The sequence below is a fragment of the Colius striatus genome, chromosome 21 (genome assembly GCF_028858725.1).
Source record: "Colius striatus isolate bColStr4 chromosome 21, bColStr4.1.hap1, whole genome shotgun sequence".
NCBI classification, from domain to species: domain Eukaryota; kingdom Metazoa; phylum Chordata; class Aves; order Coliiformes; family Coliidae; genus Colius; species Colius striatus.
In genome coordinates, this window is record NC_084779.1 from 6748227 (window position 1) to 6769318 (window position 21092).

A 21092-nucleotide genomic window follows, 5' to 3' on the forward strand; every position below is an offset into this window, starting at 1 on the left:
CTCTGCATGGCCAGCGAGCCTGTTGCAAAACCAGAGGTCTGCAGGATCCGACCTTCCGCAGAGCCGGTCCTTTTCTGTTGGAAAGGCGATGGATGTGATTCTGGCTTTTCTGTCTGGGGCTACAGAAATCGATTTAAACCTGTCTGTGGGTGTGAATGTGTAAGCACTCAGTTACTGCTTGGCATCCAGTGGCTGCTGCTTCTCAGACACAAGGCTGTGATCCTCGAAAGCACAAAGGTACAGTAAAACAGAGCAAAAACACACTCAAACCCCTCTGGTGCTCAGGATCATTTTTGCAGTATCCTGCTGAAAGGCACTGCTTTCCACTTGTGCTGTTATTACTATCCAAAAGCTGGTTTGAGTTGAAAGTTTGTTCCATTTCCTTTACTTACCAGATTTTTGTCTGCTATGTAAATCACAGAAGGAATTACCTTGGAACTATCCCTAGCTATAAGCAGGATACAGAAATAAGCGTCAAGGGGTGATGCAATTAATCCCACTCATGAGGAAAGACTGTCATTAGTCATTTGCAGCTTCAGCACTGGTGACTTTCAAGGTGTACAAATCTCTCGTTAGGTACATTTCATGTTCTGCAGATGGCCATTTTGTCTCCTCGCTGCATGCACTGGAACATGCCCAAGTACACAAAAATGAGAGGAGAGATTGTTAGGGCTGACATTTTTTGTTCATTTTCAATGGTTTTCCTTTTTTTCCCCCTCTCTTTGCGTGGTGCACATCCTGGGCTTTGATAAATGAGTCTCACTAGACACTGTGGTAAGCCAACCTCTGCTAATATTCATTATGCAGAACCCACTAGGAAATGGTCTGAGTCAGGGAAATGGGAAACTTTTAAAAGATAAAAAGGGGGTTTTTATTATTATTTTTTTTAATGAGGAAACTAATTTGTAACATTTTACATTTCTGGGATGGTTTAGAACATGAAACCCAGACATGTGCTATCAATGCATCCCAAACTTCATAGATACAACGATCCAGCCACGTGCAAAGGCACAGCCAAGACCCTTTTTAGATCACAGGAAACATTTTCAAAGGTTACAGAGGAGCCTGATGTTAATGGGAAAGAAGCCACTGAGGTGGCAGCTGAGCGTGCACACGCTGCGTGCCACCATCACTGTGACCTCCAGGCCATGTTTGTGTCCCATGATACATAACCAGCAGCTTCTTCCTCCTCCAGTGGCTCTGTCAGACGTTAAGATCATCTGTGCCATAGTCACCATGCAGGAGGTGAGACCCTGAAGCTTGACACTTCAGCTTGTTCTGTTGGTAACCTGTTCCTCCAGCTTCTGCAAAGTGACATGAGATGAACAAATGACACTGTTCTGTTTGACAGACAGGGCCCTGTAATTGTGTTGCACTTGAATGTGTGTGGATATGCTCAAATTAATTTAAATCTCATTTGCATTACTCTTGCTTTCGCTGCATCCCATAAAGCCAGTTTTACATGGAGATAACTGCATCCAGGAGGTGCTCACAACCATCCTTCAACTGGTAAGAGACTTCCAAAAACTTCTCCAGTAATGCATGTGAAAAAGAGATTGAAAATTCCTGAGAGTTCTACATAAACAAAGCAAAACAGAAATCCCACCCAAAGCAAACAGCTTTCAGCTAAAGGGCTGATGTTCTGATATAGCAAAGGGAAAGAAAGAAGCTAATCCTTTTCTGTGAGCAGAGTTAGGTCATCTGTGAAAGCCTCTCAGAATATTATCTCCCCAGCTAATCGCTGTATTGACATTTGCCTGTTTCATTAGAGCTGGGTTTTTACTGCATGGCTGAGGTTAGAACCTGGCTCATCTGTCATAGTCAAGGACTGGTTTGTAATTTCATGACTGTGGAATAAAAAGAAATCTCTCTCCCTCTTAACTAGTTGGGGTTCAGGGGTGTCCACAGAACTCTCAGTGCGGGTGCTGTTTGACTTCATGGTTCCTAGTTTGATTTTTTCCTCCCAGATCTTTGTTTCATTCAGTTTGCAAAGTGACAGTTTGTACAAAAGAAAAAAAACAGTCAAGTTAAAACACCTTTGTGAAGAGATCATTTTAAAGAGTTAAATATATCCCATGCACTGACATGTAGGTGTCAGGTGTAATAGATGCAAGGGCTAACGAAGGGAGAAAGAAAGGTTATCTAAACCCACAAGGAAAAAACAAATCACACCAAAACTGGGTCAACTGTCCATGTAAAAAAACCTCAGTGGCTGCTGCCTGGACAGATGAGTTCATGGTCTTTATAAGACACTGGCTGAACTTTGCAGCAAAAGGGAAGTGTCAGAAAAGTTTTATGCACACGCAGGAAACAGATCAGCATCTGCAAGGAGTCCAAAGCTGTCTGCAGACTCCTCCTTCACCCAGGGTAAGAATTATTGCATCACACTCATAAATCCAGAAATGCATCATTATTATGCAAATACATTTATTCCCCTCAAGAGTGTTTTGAAGGTTTGCTGATGCACTGCAGATACTTCTCTCTACCCACATGAAAGTTCTCTGAATTTGGCAGCAAGGTTGTCGTGAAACATTTTAACTTTTTGCTCTGTAATTGAGAGGCCCTAGAGGGAGCTGGGAGAGCAGGGACAGGAGCTCAGTGAGAGTGTGGAAGATGGGAAAGCAGCAGAGGAGGCAGAGGCAACACAGTGTGTTTTCTGCTGACCTGAAAAGGCACATTGCAGCCTTCAGCGAGGCTCCTGGAGCACCCAAGAACATGCTTTGGGCTAAATGAACAACATGATGAAGCCCTTCCCGTGCACCAGGGACACACAGCCCTGCCGGTGGGTTTGGGAATGCTGATGGGACTCTGGTGTGACCCTGTTTGCAGTCCACACACAGGCATTTCCAGTTGAGAGCAGAGGCAGTGTTTCAGCTCCAGAATAGCCAGAGAGCAGAAGTGTTGTGGCATCAGATCCTTGGAAATATGCAGGGGTAAGGAGCAGGATTTTGAGGATTACCATGTTTTGTGTGTAAATACCTCATGTAGCACCTGTGTCTCTTTGTGGATTTGACCAATTAGCCTTTCTCTTTATCAGCAATTTCACATCTCCCAGGAGTGCTGGGGGACAGAAGCACAACACACTGCAAAGACGTCAGAAACTGCCTTGTTAGAAACCTGATAGAATCTCGTATAGACAACCTATGTGTACACAAAATGTTTTGCCTGTAGAACATGCCCAGTCAGTTCACCATCAATCTCTCTCCACTGGGATGTGAACCATGAAAATGTGCAGTCACCAGGCAGAGGAGCAATGATCTCTCTCTGCAGCATTTGGGTCTTTCTTGATCTTCCTTGTACTAACTAAACCTCGTAGCTTCACTGAACAAGGCAAGTTCAGTGACTTTGTTTATTATTGTGCACAGGGAGGGCTGCATCTTTGCCAAAAAAAGAAAGGAGCAGCTTCAAGTGCTATTCCTGCAACAATCCTCTGGTTAAGAAGCCAACTTATAATTGGATCACTTGGTCGTGGTATGAGGATGTGGTTATGTCTGCTGTAACTGGCTGTGAATAATCACCTACTTCTGCAGCTCAACTTGTGGGAATAGATAGATTTTAGTTATACAATATAGGAGGAAATTCCTCCCAAACATGCTTATATTTCAACTTCAAAACATTGTGAGTAAATGTGGTGATGTGATCAGCAGGAGGTAAGTGGAAAAAGGGAGGGGACATGGAGTGAGGAGTCTGCTATGGAGAATTTTCCTGTCACAGAAATAGCGACTGGAGAGAGCTGAAGGCAAGGCTGCCCCTGTGGCAATCCACACAGGCTTTAATGCACACATCCAGAGACTGAGGAAGATGAAATTGTAATTAGCAGAGAAAATAGGAGAGATGGAATCAGACTCTATCGAGGACAGCTGAAGTGTAGCCTCCAAAATGGCTATGTCAGACGTTTAACTGATGTGCATTTTTAGACGCTTATCTAAATTAGTTATTAGAACACAATCAACTCTGTGTCTCAACCTCTGGTGGTAATGTCCCTGAAGTTAGCTAGGGATAAATTTGTCCTGTGTGTTCAGGGCAGGGAACTAAATTCCTCTGATGTACAGACCTCAAATCTCCTTGTGTGTGCCTTTCTCTTCAAGTGAAAGCAGTTCCCACTTCCCTCTGCTAAAAGCAATAATGTTCACAGCCTTAAACTTATCTCCTGTGATACTACTAGAATCAGCCATGAAGACAGTGTACAGAGACAGCAAACAGTTGGGGTTACACGAGTGTAATTGAGGGCAAAATCTGTCCTGACATATCCTGGTGCTTTTTCAAAACGAAGATATAATTCCAGATGAAATTTCTCAGATCCCCAGGAAGAATGTGTGACTTTCTTCACTGCCATGTGATTTATCTTGCTGGCCTGTGTTCTGATGACAAAAGGTGAGGTTAATGTTAAATAACAAGTTTGCTCTGTTTTCAGCACGGGTACCTTCGTGCACTCTTTTCTATGTGGTAGCTCAGAGATGAAGAAGCTTCAAAGTCTCCTAAGTGACCAAGTACTTTATTAATTGCTACTCAGTAATTTGGAGTTCTGCCCTTGTGACAAATTCCTCACGGCACAGGGACATAAAGAAGCAGCAGCTGCTTTTTATCTAGCAACTCACTTATGCATAACGTTAACTTTCTGTGCAAAGCCAGGAACGGTGGCTCAATGTGACTAATACAGAGCGTGGCCCTGAAAGGTCTGATGGGCTGGAGCCACAGCGCAGCCGAAAGCTGCTGACGGAGCCATAAAACGTGGCACCTCGTCTCCCATTGAAGACGCTTCGAACGCATTGACTCGTAACGCTGGTAAGTGTTTACTTATTCATGAGAACAAGGCAACCACTTGCATGCAAAACACACCTTGAACACGTCCTGCCGTGGAGTCATGGCGGGAGGGCACTACAGCACCAGGGCTGCCCAGCCTTCACGCAGGCCTGGTGCATCTGCCAGGCTAATGCCCACCCGCCTGCTTGTGCCAGGAGGGACAAGGGCTCTGTCAGGCTGTGCTGTGGAGAGCAGGGAGGTCACACGGACTCATACTCCTAATTATTTTGTCCTGCCACTGCAGCAGGGGGTGAAGGCAACCTTAAAAAAGTCCCCCTCTCCCCACCCTGGCTCTTTGACACTGAATTGTGATCCAACCCCCCAGAACAACTAAAGACTCTGTGTGTGTGTGTGTTTGTGATCTTGCTCCACACCATCACATGTCTGTGAGCCTGTGTTCTCACCCCACACAAGAAGCCGACGTGCCTGTGTGTGCCATCTCCCTGCACACAATTAAGGGGTGTACGTGCCTGTGTCTGTGACCTCACTCCACACAATTAAGAGCTGTACGTGTCTGTGTGTATTTGTGATCTCGCCCCACACAATTAAGGGGTGTACATGTCTGTGATCTCATTCCACACAATTAAGGGTGTCTGTGTGTCTGTGATCTCACTCCACACGATTAAGGGGTGTACGTGTCTGTGTGTATTTGTGATCTCGCTCCACACAATTACAATTAGGAGGCGTACATATCTGTGATCTCACTCCACACTGTAAGGGGTGTCCGTGTCTGTGTGTATTCGTGATCTCATTCCACACTCTAAGGGTTGTCCGTGTCTGTGTGTATTCGTGATCTCGCTCCACATAATTAAGGGTGTCTGTGTGTCTGTGATCTCACTCCACACTGTAAGGGGTGTCTGTGTGTATTCGTGATCTCGCTCCACACAATTAAGGGGTGTCCGTGCCTTGTATGTGATCTCGCCCCACACAATCACAATTAAGGGGTGTCCACGTCCGTGTGTTTCCGTGCCATCTCGCTCCACACAATTACGAGCCGTACATGTGTGTGTGATCTCGCTCCACACAATTACAGTCAAGGCGTGTGCGTGTCTCTGTGTGTCTGTGATCTCACTCCACACAATTAAGGGCTGTGCGTGTCTCTGATCTCACTCCACACAATTACAACCGAGGGCTGTGCGTGTCTGCCTCCGCGCACTCAGCCCCCGGCCCGCAGCCATCCCCCTCGGCTCGGAGCCACCCTGCCAGGCCCGTGCCCACGCTCCTCCGGCCGCCTTTGTGCCACGGGGCCCGGCGTCCGCTCGCCGGCTGCAGCCCGGCCCGCTCCCCTCGCCCTCCCCCTCCTCCGCCTTCCCCCTATTCTTTTAAATCACTTCCATCCACTTTCCCGATTGGTTCCGACCTCCTGCCGGGTCACGGGGTTCCTCTCCTCCTCCAATGGGGAGCCCGGATACTGGCATGCGGCTCCGGCCTGGCTGCGTTGCTGGGTGCCCGTTCGGTGCGTGCGTGCGTGAGGGAAGGCAGGCGGAGGCAGCGCTCGGCTGCCCGGACCCCCAGCGCGCCGCCGCCCCTCCTCCTCCGCCTCCTTCCCCCCCTCCCCGCGCTTCCCCCCCCGCCCCGGTCGCCGCCCCGCTTCTTGTCTCCCCGTTAAGATGCCCCTGGGCTGCCGCTGCTGAGGCACCTCGCGGGGACCCTCTGCCGCTCGCCGCCGCCGCCCGGGCAAGAGGGGAGCCGCTTCCCGCCGCCGCCCCGCGCAGCGCCCACCGGCACGGCCGCCGCTTTGTCCCGGCAGCGACGCGGAGCCGCCGTTGATGGTGTAGCGCACCGCGGAGGTAAAGCGGGCGCGGAGCGGGGTCACTCGCCGGGGTTTCGTTGTGGCCAGGGGCTGGTGGCGGTGGGGGCGAGGCCCTTCCCTCCTGCCTTGTGCGGGCAGGGGAGGCGCGTTCCTCGGTGTGTCGGTCGGTATTAATGAGTGCGGGAGACAAGAAAGGGAAGCGCCGGGTGAGGGAACTCCGGGAAGAATGCGCGGGGCTTGACGCGGGAAAGGCGCGGGGGGAGCGATGTCTGAGGAATAAAGTGTCTCGCCAGACTTCTGTGCCGTGGGGACGCGGCGGGGCTGGGGATGGTTTCTGTGTGTGTTGGGTTGGTTTTTTGTTGTTTTTCCTTTGTTGTTTTTTTTTCTAGAGGGTGTCTGTGTGATGCTCAATAGAGGAACGGTTCTCAGAGAAAGGTTTAACTTGTTAAAGAGGCATGAGGCTGGGAAATGTTGAACCTAAATGGGCACTCAGAGGAAATCCACTTGGCTGCTGAAAAGGAGAGGCTTATATTAATCTGTCGTAGGAATGGAATTGTGAAGTGAGGATTTTATGCAAATGAACTTAATGGTAACATTTTCAGTACCATAGGAAGGGGTGGGGTTTTGTCTTTCTTTTTGTTTGCTCTCATTTCTCTTTCGAAAGTGTGAAAAGAAGATGACCAGAATCAGAAAAGTAGTAGGAGGTAGACAGCATCAGAGGAGTCGTTGCTGAAACTGGCTGCTCAAGAAATTGCTGGGAAGAAAACAATATGATTCATTGTTGAAGTGTCTTTTCCTTTAGATTTATTTTCACACACTGGTTGCAGTTATTTTGATTTACTGACTTCTTATGCTGAGTCCTTCCTTGAAGCAGTAATGTTTTTGGAGATAGAAGCTTTGGAGATAGGTTTTTGTGCAGTCAGCAGGCTGATGTCTGTTTACTCTGGAGTTACATTGACCAATTATTGAAATCAAAGAGATTATTTTGCTTGCGCACCAATGTCATAGGAAAGAGAAGCCTCAGCCACTAGTTTTTACTGTTGCAGTGAAGTAAAAATGCTGTCTGAGAACAAATCTGAAGTGACATAATTCAAGTAGTGTGACTGTTCTTTAACAGGGACTTCAACCAGACAAAAATGAGCACTTGTGCAAAAGGAGTAGCTGTTGGTTGTAAAAGGTGTGTGCCACATATACAGTTAATGTGTAATGCATAGTATTTTTTGGAGTTCTAGTATTACCAGACGAACATGTGGATTTTCTGCACACTGCTCCCTGAGAATTGAGAAATGATGCTTAAGAGGTGGGGGGAAGCATTTTTGTAATAATAAAAACACTTCTGGTAAATCCATCTTCTCTCAGGTTTATTCCTTGAGTTTGTACCACAAATGATGACCTGGGGTTGATTTCAGTGGCCTGCTTTGGGTGAAGAACATTTTGAAAGATTTGTCTGGTTAGTTGATGAGGTCTGGAGGCAAGAGGAGGAGGTAGATGCAGACAATGCCCAGGCTTGGGAGCTCATTGTTCTTTGCCGTACACTCTGCTGTGTTTGGGACCGTGGTCTCTCTTAAACACGGTATCTTTTTCTGTTGAGAAGTGAAAGACAGAGAAAGGGAAGCATTTTCTACCTCTTTCCTCCTTCTCCAGAATGGCCTTTTGGTAACCTTGTGAAAAAAAAAAGCAAAAATAGTGAAACAGAAGCTAAAGAGCGCCAAAACATTCTGTATGTTCATTCCTCCTCCCCTCCCAGTGCTGGCACTGCTGCTTTCTCTGTCTGCAAGTGAATATAGAGAGAGGGAGCACATGAGGTGAGACTTGGAAGTACACTCTTTTGAACCCCTCTCAACTTTCTTTCATGTTCTGCCTTCTCCCCCCCACAAGAAAACCCAAGCTGACTTGAGATCTAAATTTCTGCCCTTCAGATTTGTACGTTGGTTGTGGAATGTTTGGTCTGGAGGGATGTGTGCAAGGAAAACTGCTGTCAAGGGAGAATAGTTCAGATAAAGGCAAAAGGTAAAAGCAAGTGAGCAGAGGTCAGTTTCAGCGTGTACGTGGTTTCTTTTCTGGATGTTTCTGTTCTCACAGTAGCATCTGTTTAAAAAAAAACACAACCCAAAAAAAACCCAAATCCAATTCTAAAATCACAGTGTATCTCAAGTTTGAAGGAACCCGTAAGGATCATTGAGTCCAACTCTCTGGAGTGACTACTGCACAAGGGCTTGAGCTTTTGGGTTGCTGGTTTATCGAGGTGTGGGGAAGTCTAAGCTCACTGATAACTTGAACTATCGGGTGGGTTGAGGTATGCAAAATAGAGTAAAAAAAAAAAATAAGGGTTTTGAGGCAAAGATGCCAGTGTGAGAGATCCTTTGGAAGACAGACAGCAGTGACTGTCAGAGCTCAATTGTGCGGTCTCCTAAGCTTCGCTTTTGACTCTTTAGCTGACTTCAGTATACAGTTGGGGTAGATTACTTCAGTTTCCTTACCTGAAGAAAATGTGCTGGCTGTCTCTGGACTGAGGAGACTTTTTGGGTATTGTTCTCTCAGTTGTGTAGCTTTGGTGTGGCTGGTAAAACATTATTGTAGGCTATTGTCTGCTTGAATGCTATGATTTGAGTTCACAGGTACAATGAAATACTTGCGCTGCCTCTCTGTGGCTTTGATTTCTATGGCATGTGAATGTGTTCTGTGAAGTGACTTGAAGGGGTAATTCCCCATCTGGACAAAGCTCTTGTGTATCCCTATGCACAATAGCAAGCATTTCTTGGGCAGATGGGCAGAAAAGGTAAGTAGAGCTAGGAGAGGCAGACCTACCTTAAGCAGTCATTATATAACAGGATTAGCAGTGATTTCTTTGTATCCAGGGATTTGTTTTACCTTAGTGGAGGTTTTGTATGCATGCAGAAGACCATCCTGTGGAGTTGTGGGTATAGATTAAGTGCTGCCGCTGCAAAAAGCTAACAACAACATTCAGGAAGGTGAAGAGATACAGTGTGTGCAGTGATTACAGCTTAGGTGAGAAAAATGGCATTCTGATGTTGCACTTGAGTAATGGACTTCTCTTAATAACACACTGTAAATTTACTATCATAGCCACAAAATGCATCTCTCTGTTCTAGCCACACTGGGTAGTTGTTTTGCCCATAGATTAGTTATTTCAGTTTTGGGAATGGGAGGAAGGAAGTGTGCTATGAGCATATAGAGTTTTGCAAGCGTGTGTTACGGGCTGTGTAATGGCACAGCAGGCCCTGTGTTACCCGCTCAGCAGAGCTGTTTGTGCATTAAGATTGCCTGAGGGTAGCTTTGATTTCGTTACGTGCCATATTTAAGGACACTGTAAGCTCGGGTAACGTGTTATGTTCTGTTATTGGCTGCGGCGCTCGAGTTGTGGTTAATTTGTAGATCAAAAAGTAATGGCAATTGGAAAACAATCAGTTATTATGTGATCCTGAGATGAATGAGCAACTACATAAGTTTAAAAGGGGTGGTCAGGGTTGGGGTTATACCGTTAAAAACACCCAGACTTTCTCCAGCTTTCTAACTCGCAGGTTTGTGGGGATTTCTAGGTTGATATCTTAGACTCAAGTATTAACAATTTTTCATTCTAGGCTTGCCGTGGAAGTATCTTGCAGTTGTTTCGGTTGCATGAAGTCTAAAATCATCCTGCTTGACTTAAAAAAGGATGCAGAGTATCTGGCTTCAGCTCAGAGCTCGATTTTAAATCAATAGACTTAAAATATGGTGTATTTTTATATATTCTTGGAGCCAAACCAACAAACCCCCTATTGATTGGAGACTTGTTTAGTTAGTGTGTTGTGTTTTTAAAGCCGCTTGAAGCGTCGATTGTGCTCTACTAATGTGAAGTTGGTTTGTTGCAGTAGGGAAACTGGAGAATATGTGAGATTGGCAATAGCGGTGTGGAAGGTGTCAGGAGGTGGCAAGTGTGATTAGATGCAGTTTGGAAATGGCATTTCCAGCAAGTTGCTAGGAAGAAAATCTAGCCACTTCTTGGAGCGATAGGAGGTGTTAGGGAGCAGGATTTACAACGCAGTATTGTGCTCTTTATGTTGCTTTGCCAGCAGCATTTTACACAGGCTTTTATAATGTTGGTAGCTGTGCCCAACTGCTCTTTTCAGAGAGGCTGATGTATGAACAAAGGAGCAAACAAGATATGAATACCGCGCTGGCTCCTTTTGATTTAAAAGTCTGCTGGGGCAAGGAATTGCAGTAAGTGACTGAAAAAAACAAACACATTGAAATATTAGCTGACTATTCCTGTTTCAATAGGTGTTGGGGTTTTTTTAATAGGAATGTTTAGTTCACTGGGCATCCAGAATAGTACCTTGGCCTGGAGAAAAGTGCAACTAGCTTGGATACAAACATCAATTTTCCCTCTCTGCATAATGGGTCTAAGGATGGCCTTTTTCATGTGGAAGTCTTAGAGAAGTGTGCATGAAATGCTCTGTATCAGAGCTGACAGTGTTTCTCTGAATTCTAGGCGTAAAGGGACTGTGTTTGTGTTGGACATCTTAATTCTATTGAAAGTGCAGCTCTGAAAGTGTAGATCAATTTAGGTACTGCGTAAATTTTATGTCAAAAAAGTAAACTTTTAGGGTTAAGTTATTGAAAGCCAGATGGTTCTTTGAACATGTGGGTTGTTGGTTCTTACAGAGCATGGACAAAAGGCTAGTTCAGTGTCTTAAGACTCAAATTAAATGGAAGAAAGTGAGTGCTCATTAATTTCAAGGTCTTAATTAATCTATACATTTAATCTACTGGTCTATATTTAAAGAAATAAATTATCATGACATTATCAATCCCTGATACTGAGAACCAGTTTTGGCCTGTTAAAGGTTTGAAACAGCATTTCTGTTGTGTAGTGATGGATGTTAAATGGCCTTTTCCAAATGCAATGAGGATTGTAGTGTCAATTTCTTTTCATGACCAGTAGTAGTAATGATGCTTATGTTATACTACTACTTCTGAGGAGACAAGATCTTTGAAGTCCTAAAGTTTACCTCCTCCATCCTTCTTGCCAGTTAATTCCTCTTTTCCCCCTGTCCTTGCTACCAGTTGAGTGGGTAAGTAGCACAGATGTCTTTGGACTAGCTGGCTGTGGAACAAAACTTCAAAATGCTGTTTTCTGTCTGACCATGCCTTAGTGGGGATGTAATTAATTAGAGAGTTTTTTGCTATCCATCTGCTGGTTTGCACAAAACTTTCAGGAATGTTGGTTATTGCTGAGATGACTGTTGTGGCAGGCTGGTTTGAAATTCATTATACACCAGAAGTTACTGGCATGAAATGAGAGGATAAGGGAACCGAGGAGGGGGAGGAAGAGAGGGGAGTTAAGTGAATTAGGGAAGCTTATTTTCTCTGAGAAACCAGGTTAGAGAAAGGGAATTCTGTCGTTTAGTGGTAATGAATATTTCTGTCTGCTTGATGCTCAGTTTCTGATGCTCAGAAATGGTTCAAAGTGTGTATGGACTGTGGGAGAGCTAGAATATATAGTGAATAGCAGACTTTTAGTTTTAAGAGTGCAGCTAAAGACGTTGAGTCTTATTTGGGATGCCAGAAAGAAGTCTTTTCTGTGCTGCTACTGAAATTACTATGAACTAGGGGGAGCTCGGAAGACTCTACTTGGTTTTAAACCTGAGCACTTGTGGTAACGGTGTGGTTGCATTGCCATGTAAAGCAGGATGATCTAGATTTCAATGTATTGGTGTGGTGAAAAGAATTAAAACAGAATATGATGGTTTCTGTCTAAGCAACCAGCTTATTTTTCTTGAAACCAGAGAATAGCAAGTTCAGTTAGTAATTAATGTTGTAGGATGTTGGGGAATCAGAAGCTTTGTGCCAAGTATCAAAGTTATTAAATACATGTGTTGAAGGATTATGTATCTTGTTAAAGAAATGTGTATATTTTATTAGTTTGCTGAGCTCAACAACCACAAGGGACTAGAGTACATGGTGTGGATGCTAAAATACTAAAATGGCTCTTTCTCTTGTCTTTGATTTAGGAGTCTTTGTTTGTGCATGCATGTTAACTTGAAAAGTGTTCCAAATATGAAAGAAGAAAGTGGTGGTACATCATAGAATCCTAGTGCTTTGTGGTGCTTTTCTCTGAGAAATTGTAACCAGTAAAACCGGACAGTGCCCAGACAGTTGGTCACTTCAGACTTGGTTTTGGGTTAAGAAAGAGTTTGGCACGTGGAAAGTTTTTCAGAGCAAATGCATCATGGTGATAGGGTGGGCACATACATCAAATGCTTTTTCCTATACTTGTAATTGAAGAGTGGCTCTGACCTTCAAAAAGTTTGAGTTTAGGGGAGCTGCTTTTTTCTCTGTCTTCCACTCTGTGTGGAGTTTTTTTAACAGTGGTGTTCACCTGTTCTTTGGAAGCTTTTCTTACCCTCAAAACCGACTTAACCTGTCTCTTGGAATTGTACCCGTCTTCCTTTATAATTATTCTTCAACTTGTTTCCTCATCTCCTTTGTCTGCGTGAGCTTTAATGCAGGTACTTCAGCTCTTGTTCAGGTGCATCTTTGACCATGCTTCAATGTGATGTAGAACTGAAGCATGAACTTAGAAGTACGAAAGAAACTTCAAAGCGTGGAAGTAGAAGTATGAACTTACAGTGGTGAACTTGCCTTAAACTTTACCTGGTTAAGGACCTCAGTACCTGACAAGATTCTGAAAGGAAAGCTTTGCCTTGATCCTTGTTCTGACTGAATTAAAAAATGAGGAAGACCACAGATTCTTTAGGTGAACAAAACACACACAATAGTAGTTGTAGGTCCTTCTGGTACCTAATATCTCTGTGCTAGGGTGGTACATATTGCATAGAAAGGAATGCAGTGTGTCCATTACATCTTCTAGTGAGGTCAGTGTGGGAGACTAAAACACTTCATCCTCATTTTTACAAACTGGCAGCGAGGTGCAGAAAATCTAATAAATGTCTCCAAGGTCATTCATTTTCATCAAACTTAATAGACCTGCCTCTGACTGCTCCTTAAACCACTGGATTATGCTACTTCCCTTCTAACATGAATCCTCAAGATGAGAAACTTTATCCAATGATAGAATGATCTTAAAGATAACTCTACACTTGAGGTTGCTGTGAGTCAAATGCTCAGAGTCCTCAGGAAACAGACTGGCTTATCTGAAGACTGATTTGGGCTGTGCATTTAATTTCTAATGTTGTTTTGTTGGTAAGACTCAAGCTACAAGTTCATTATTATCTCACACAAGTTTATTTACTGTTGCTGGGAGCGGAATTTAAACGGGCAAGTTCAATTCCATTTTCTTTTTTGAGAACTTGCTGTGATTTGCCCCTCCTGTCTGTGGTTAATGGGGGGAACCTCCTCTCCCTTCCTTGTTCAGTGTTTTCTGTGACTCAGTTTCTATGGTAAATTTCATGTTCTCTGCTACTTAATTCAGAAGCTATGGAAGGTTTTAAGACGATGACAGTAGAAAAACCGCTCAAGGCTGCTCATGTGTCGGCTGGCCAAAGCCAGAGTAGGATATTGTTTCAGAGGTTAGACTTGAAATCAAAGGAATTGAGTGAAAAGAGGCAATTGTGGATAACTCCAAGGTTTGTGAAGAAACATGGGTGGAGTATGGTAATGCTAAGTAATTCACTTAAGGCGAAGGTGCAAATACAAGTCTGATGTTTGAATTAAGGAGTAGGGATTTAGGGCTTTTCTGTTTATAGACAGTCTCTTGGTGGTGGAGGGAGACTGCAATGCATGCTTGTGGATGCAAGTCTGAACAATATTTGAATTAGAAAAGGGCAAAGTCAACTTGTTACCATATGCTCTTGAAAGAAAACTTAGAATCTAAGTTCTCTTCTGACCTCCTGAGACACTGCTGGTTATTTGAACGTCTTCATCAAAGTTTTGAGGTATTAGGAGTGCAGTAGGTGAAAAGAAAATAGTGTGTGTAGTCTGTTAGCCTTAATCTTTTTGGAATTCGTACTAATTAATAGGGAGCCACCATCTCCTTTGGTAGGTCAGTAGAAATGTATGTGGTGTGTATGTGTGACATAGTGATTTTGTACCTCTGCTTATTTTTCTTTCCATAGCTATGCCAGTTTTTGTACTGTGGCCTTTGGGATTCTGTCTGCTGTTACTCTTTTTTTGGTGATGAATGCGAGCATTTGAGGATATGTTGCTTTTTCTGTGTGTCTCAGTCACTATCACAGCTTACCTTTCAGGGCTGCCTCCGTTAAATACAGTTCTGTAAACAGCCTATCTGCTCATTTTTCTGGTTGGAAAAAGTCATTTGATTCTTATTTTCTGCTTCTCTTCATGTTGAATAGACTTAGTCTTTTATTGTTGAATTTTATTGTTTAACTGCATGCTTCTCTTTCCATGTCTGTGATGTATGAAAAATGAAACTGGCTTCACTCATATTCTCATTATATGTCACTTCTCTCTGTGCAGGCTTGCTTCAATTAATGAGAGCCCTGTTCTCTTCCCTACACTAATTATTCATCAAATAACTACTTCCATAGCTTTTGTCCCAAAGTACAAGTTTAGTAAGATGGGGAAAGTAATTACTTTTGTGTATGTTTAGTGAAATCTTCTGAGTCCTGATAAGTTATATTCACACTTTTCCTTGCTGGGACTTTTCTGAGGCCCTAATGCACATGTTAGTCTTGAATAGAAACAAAGTCTGGGAGGGATTCTTAATGAATGAGGCCTCTTATTTATGACATTGTTTGAAATTAAACATGCTTCCTGTAATAAATCCCAAAGATATATTAATTAGGTCACATGTATTTAATTCCCGAAGATGATCAAGGGTCACACTACAAGTAGACAACAAGAGAGACTGGAAAGATTGCATCTTGTTAATTCATAACAAGAATTTGGATGTCATTGGTATTGCAATATTTGGGTTATGTTTCAGACACTTGAAAAAAAAACCCACACAACTTGCTGCGTGACCTCAAGCTGAACAACTCACTGCAGTTTTGTTGTTCTGCTTATGAAATAGGTGTGATGATCCTTTGTTGGTATCAGGAAATTTTACAGATGTTAAGCAATCTGAAGTTGCTATTTTTTTTATGTAACTATTTTAATTCCTTCTGTAACTTAACAGAGGGGAAACTGTGCTTTTAAGTATGGATGTTGTGTTGCTGGTGGCATTTTACCCCTGTACTGGTTGGTGTCTGGAGATCGATACCTATTATGGGGTACATTTGCATCAAGGCACTAGTGAGCTCTGTTTGATGTGATTGAGGATCATCACTTTCTCACTGTACCTTTTAGTTTAACACAGGGCTGCTACTCTTTGACTTCAAAGTCTAACTCTGATGGCAACTCTCGCTTGTATCCTTGCATGTATTATTTTGTGTCTTGATGTCCTGTCTATCTATTTGGTATTACTTGTCCGTATCCAAGTAGTTAAGTGTCTTTTCATAACTTCAGCTGTAGAAACGATCTAGTTCTTCAGTATTGAATGGGAATTATTCTTAGTGGTTTTTAAATGCCTGTTCTGTTAACTGCCAAATTTGAGTTACATTGAATTTTCTTCTTAAAGTTTTAGAATAAATTTGTAGCTTGCTATTTTCCATGGTTCTCGGAACTACTTTATGGTACAATTCTTGCCCTGAATCAAATTTGCCATTAAAATAAGCTTTGTAGGAGTTACTGTAACCTCTTATACTCTGGTTTACTTATCTGTGCTTTTAGCAGAAAATACATGGCTTTATGCTTTGTAATAGCAGGATGTCTCTAGGTATTACTAATGGAGAGCTCCTATACTTAGTCTCCTTCTTGTTACTAATTGACTATTTGCTCATTCAGAGAACAGTTCTGAATCAATACTGGAAATACATGCCAAGTAACATTCTTTCTACCTTCTTCAAGTGAATGAAATTGGGCTTTTGCTTTCAGATGTACAAAGGTGAACATAAAAATGCTGAATGAGCCTTCCAAGATGGAAAGAGGTGGTGTCACTAATTAGTAAGCAAAGGAAAGCCAGAAGGTTACTTCCTCTGTATATGTTTGCTTTTAATAGAAGTCTGTTCTTTAGAATCGAGTTCAGTAGGAATTAGAATTTGAACTGCATGTAAATATGATTCTGTAAAGTCAGCCTGTGGTTCAATGGGTGTATCAAGAACAAAATTCATGTTCCATGGAGCTTACTTCCCTGCCCTGCTCCCAGGTGAGAGGAAGGAAGGTCTCCAGAGAACCGTGCTAGGTGAAAGAGATTAATACTTGCAGTGCAGAAAACAGAATGATCCTTCTGTGATCTTAAATTTTTGTTTGAAGTCCAACTAGGTCTATTCTCTGTGTGGCTGGAGGAGTTTTTAAGCTTGTATAGCCCTTCTGCCTAGTCTGTGATTAAGAGAAGAGATGGTGTCTGCAGTGAGCTGGTGTCACGAGTGAAACCAAATAGCCTTTAAACTTTTAAAGTTGACATCATACAAATTATTTATCAGTGAGTATGTCTGGGGGAAAAAGGATTTTCTTCCTCCTTTTCTGAAAGTACTTCAGCATGTGTATGACTATGCATGAGTTGTTCAATGTGTTTTGGGTTTTTTAAACATTTCTTTTATCTCCTGCTATTTTATTTTTGGAGAGATCAAGACTGTGCCCACTGTGTTTGTTTTCCACGCTGTGACAATACAGAAAGACACTAGACTTAAAAGGATACCTTAAAAGTTCTGCTTCACTGTAACAATAGAGTCCTTCAATGTTTAAGTTCAGGCAGATCCTGTAGTGACAAAGTATTTTAAATTTTGCAAGTAGTAGATTTTTTAGGTGGGAAGAACCTATGTGGGATAGCATCACTTAAAAGTCTTGTTGTGCTTGTTGCCTGTTTAGTTTCTTGATGTTAATAGTTTTCAGGTCATCACTTCCTGCTTGCAGAAATAGGACTTCAGGGGCCAGCCATCCATAGCACAGCCTGACTTTGTAGCAGTGAAGAATGTCTTGTGTTTCAAAAGACTGCAGATGTTAAGTGTTTGTCAGAACTTACATAGCATGGTATGTGGCTGATGCCCTTGCTCTAGTGACTTGATAGCTATGAATTCGGACTAGATAAATTGACTGCCAGAGTGGGCTGAAATTGTTGTCTCTATAGCACAGTACAATTTTTAATGTATTTTTAAACCACTGGTATCAAACCTCTACTACAGTGGGGACTGAACGGTGCAGAGGCTTGAATTGGAACGTTTCACTTTGGTGAGAAACTACAACAAACTGTGTGCAGTTTTCTAAAATGTGGAAGTACTTCCTATGAGCAATAGCACTTTCCTGATCCCTTTAGGAATTGAGTATCCATCTGAATTGCAGTTATCCATTACGATTGGTTGAGTATATTCCTGAAAAGGCAAAGGTTTTGTATAGTCTTGCTTTTTTGGTGCTCCTGAGCTTGAGGAAACCCACGTTCCTCTGTAGTGATAATTCATTCAACTGTGTCTAAAATTTGATGCTGTCTTTTAGGAGGCAAAAGTATTTGTTATGCATTTAGTTCTCAGTGAAGTGTCATAGCTGAAACATGTTTAAAGAAATCTGTGGTAGATTACAGGGTTTCATTTTTGCCTGCTTGTGCACATTTTTTTTTCTCCAATGTGGAACTTCTCGCTATTTTTTTCAGTGTGAAAAGAGCCCGTACAATGCCTTTCATCAGGGGATAGACTCATCCAAAAGGAGATTATATGGAACACTTACTGGTTTGGGGAATGTGCTTCTCAACAAGAACAATGTCACAGCTCACCTACATGTCATTCTTCCTGTGTCAGGGTAGTTCATTATCAGTGTACTTGTTTTTCAGTGTTAGAGAGAGTTCATTTTGTAACTTTGAATATCTATAAAGCTCAGAATTACACAACTGAAGTCTTGAGGCGGGAAATTGATTCAGGTTTGAGATCCAGTTAGATGCCTCTTCTGTATTGGTGAGAGTTTGATTGTTAGCACCATATAAAATAGTACATTAAAATTGGACTTATTTTTCTCAGTCAGGGGAGCAAGGAGGTGGAGACAAGCACAACCTATTGCGTGTCCATTGTGTGGTCAGTGGTGACCTCACTGAACTAGTTACTGCTTGCCACAGGTATGAGGCAATGGCTATAGTCAAGGTAAACAGAAAAAGCCTTCTGGAGACTTTGACAGCTCAAAATGATTCTAACTAGGTTTAGAAGAAGGGATAAGAGCTGTTGAGATGATTACTAGGGGAGCTTGGGAGTGCAAAACATATTCGTGGAAATAAGCCAACACTTAAAGGAGAATCTATCTTCTGATCAGCTCTTTAAGGTGAAAAGAGCTCCCCAGTTTGAATTACAGGGCTCTGGTTAAATCCTTACAGGAAATGTTTAAAAATAGCAGATGTATTTTATGTTCAGTCAAATCAGGTTCTTGGCATTCAAACCTCAAATTAAATCTATGTTGACTTCCACTTGACAGCCAAGTGACTCAAATGCTATGTTTCTTGAAGGAAAATTGCTTGAAAAAAATTTAGGTCAATTCCATTGTATCCTGTATCAACAAATAGTCTTGTACTGGATTGTCTTGGAGATTACGATCCATAACTCTGCAAGCATGCTTCAGTTCAGCTCTTTCAGATAGGTTTTTTAATGCTTATGCTAAGGCAAGTTACAATCTGTGAAAACTGGTGTGTTTTTCAATGTGAAATGGTCTGTTGAATGCTTCTTTAGCTTGTTTTTGTGCACTTGAGTTTGGCAGATTAACAGAGCTATTAAGAATAGCCACTCTTGCTTTTTCAGCATGAAAGAGTTGGTAAGCTTGAAGCTATATGTAGCTTGTATTTCTAATTAAACTTGTGCTGGGATTATCTTGTATTACTAGTTACCTTCTAGAAGATGATGCTCATGAAAGGTTCATGAGTTGTTAAGTGGAAGAGATGAAAGTGATTGCTGGCATGTTAGTAGAATTATTTGTTGCCTACGCAGCATTTGTTCATAGCTTTAATTTGCCAGCGATGACAGACAAGTAAAATGTAAGCATCTGAGTTCTAAATCTCCACTAGCTGACAAAACCAAGCTGTGTTTTGAAGTGATTGTCTTTTTTTACTATACTTCTTTTAATGTGATGTTTAGTTGTTTAGAAATACTGTGTGGAAGAGTTATTTCTGTGTTTCTATGCTGTTACTTTCTGATGATGCTTTTAATTGTGTGACCAGAGAAGCATTTTATTAAAGAATGGAAAATTGCGTAAAGCATGGAGGTCAAAAATGATCACAAAGAACTGATGAGCAGATCGTGGAGAAGATAGCTTCCATTATAGTGAACCTTGTAAAGCCTTGCGGTACTGGTCAGTTAGTCGGCAGAAGAGCTGAAGAAATCCTGTGCTTAGATGAGGAACGAGTTGAAGTACAGTTCTTAGTAGGACTGTATGCATCTAGATCTTTTTATTATTAGCTATGAAATAGTTGCAGCAATAATGAAGAATACAGTGGGTGTCTGCTGTTATCAAGAAGCATTAGCAAGTGTTGCTGTGCTTGAATGCCTTTGATTGTTAGGCTTTCTGATTCATCCCAGAGCAGTAGAAGTAAATGGCATCCATTCTGTGCTGGTATAAACAGTTCCTATATGCTTTCCAAACAATGATGTTACAGTTTGAGTAAACATCTGTTTAGCTTTTAATAATGGATACCAGGCAGGTTGTGGAACTTTTAGCTATAGTTGCATGTATTTTAGCTACAAGGAAAAATAAAGACAAGATATGATATGAATGATATGATGAACTTTTCCATTGTGTGATCATGCACAGATATATTGTGGAAATAGCACTTATTTCAAAGGGTAGTGTATGGGGTGAATTTTTGTGTGTGGAGTAACACGTTAATAAATATAGTAAAGCCAGCTTCCAGCATCTTCTGTTATGCCTCAGAAATGTATTGTGCTGTTCTGCTCAGTATGGCTTCTAAAGACTATTTTCCATTACTATTTTTAACAAGAACTTCCCTTGCAGTCCTTTGAATTTCTGTGGGCTGGGGGGAAAGAGGAGTTCTGTCTGTATGTGAACAGATTTGAGTCAGTGCATCATAGCAGACTCGTGTCAACGTTGTGCAACACTAATGCTAAGCCCACTGCTTCAAATTAATGACAGCTTTGAAACTTAACATCACCACTAACTTTTCCATGTGCTAATACACTTACCTCAAATGTGGAGGTATTTAAATGACTAAGAATTCTGATCTTAATTGCTCTTTGATTGCCAAAAGTGTCTTCTGTTAACAGTATGTCCAAGTTATCTTTGTCAGCTTTCCTTCTGCACCTTAAAGATGTTGGCATTATGTTGTTAATTACTGAATTTACAGAGCTTTGTTTCATGACTGTGTTGAGGGGTCATATGCAGAGCGAGGGGATGCGAGTTTAATTTGAAAGCTTATAAATCAGTAACAATTCCTAGGGTCTGCTTTGAACTGTGAAAATACAGTTCCTCTCTGGAGCAGCGTGCAAATTTTCCTTGCGGAACATCTGACGAATGCTTTGCTGTGTTTGGAAACACAACTTCTTGGGATTTTTTAATGTTCTTACAGATAGGCAATATATACATGATAGCTAGT

At 42.2% G+C, this 21092-nt stretch overlaps 1 protein-coding gene across 2 annotated transcripts in view; it reads left to right on the forward strand.

Annotated features, from left to right (window-relative positions):
• Nucleotides 1–6273: 6273 nt before the first annotated feature.
• RERE (arginine-glutamic acid dipeptide repeats) overlaps nt 6274–21092 on the forward strand; it is a 202080-nt gene continuing 187261 nt past the window's right edge. Inside the window, exon 1 of one of the 2 annotated variants that reach the window (XM_062012752.1) lies at nt 6274–6593. The gene's annotated coding sequence lies outside the window, so the exon portion shown is untranslated. The remainder of the gene's footprint in view (nt 6594–21092) is intronic. The other variant, XM_062012756.1, reaches the window with a different exon arrangement.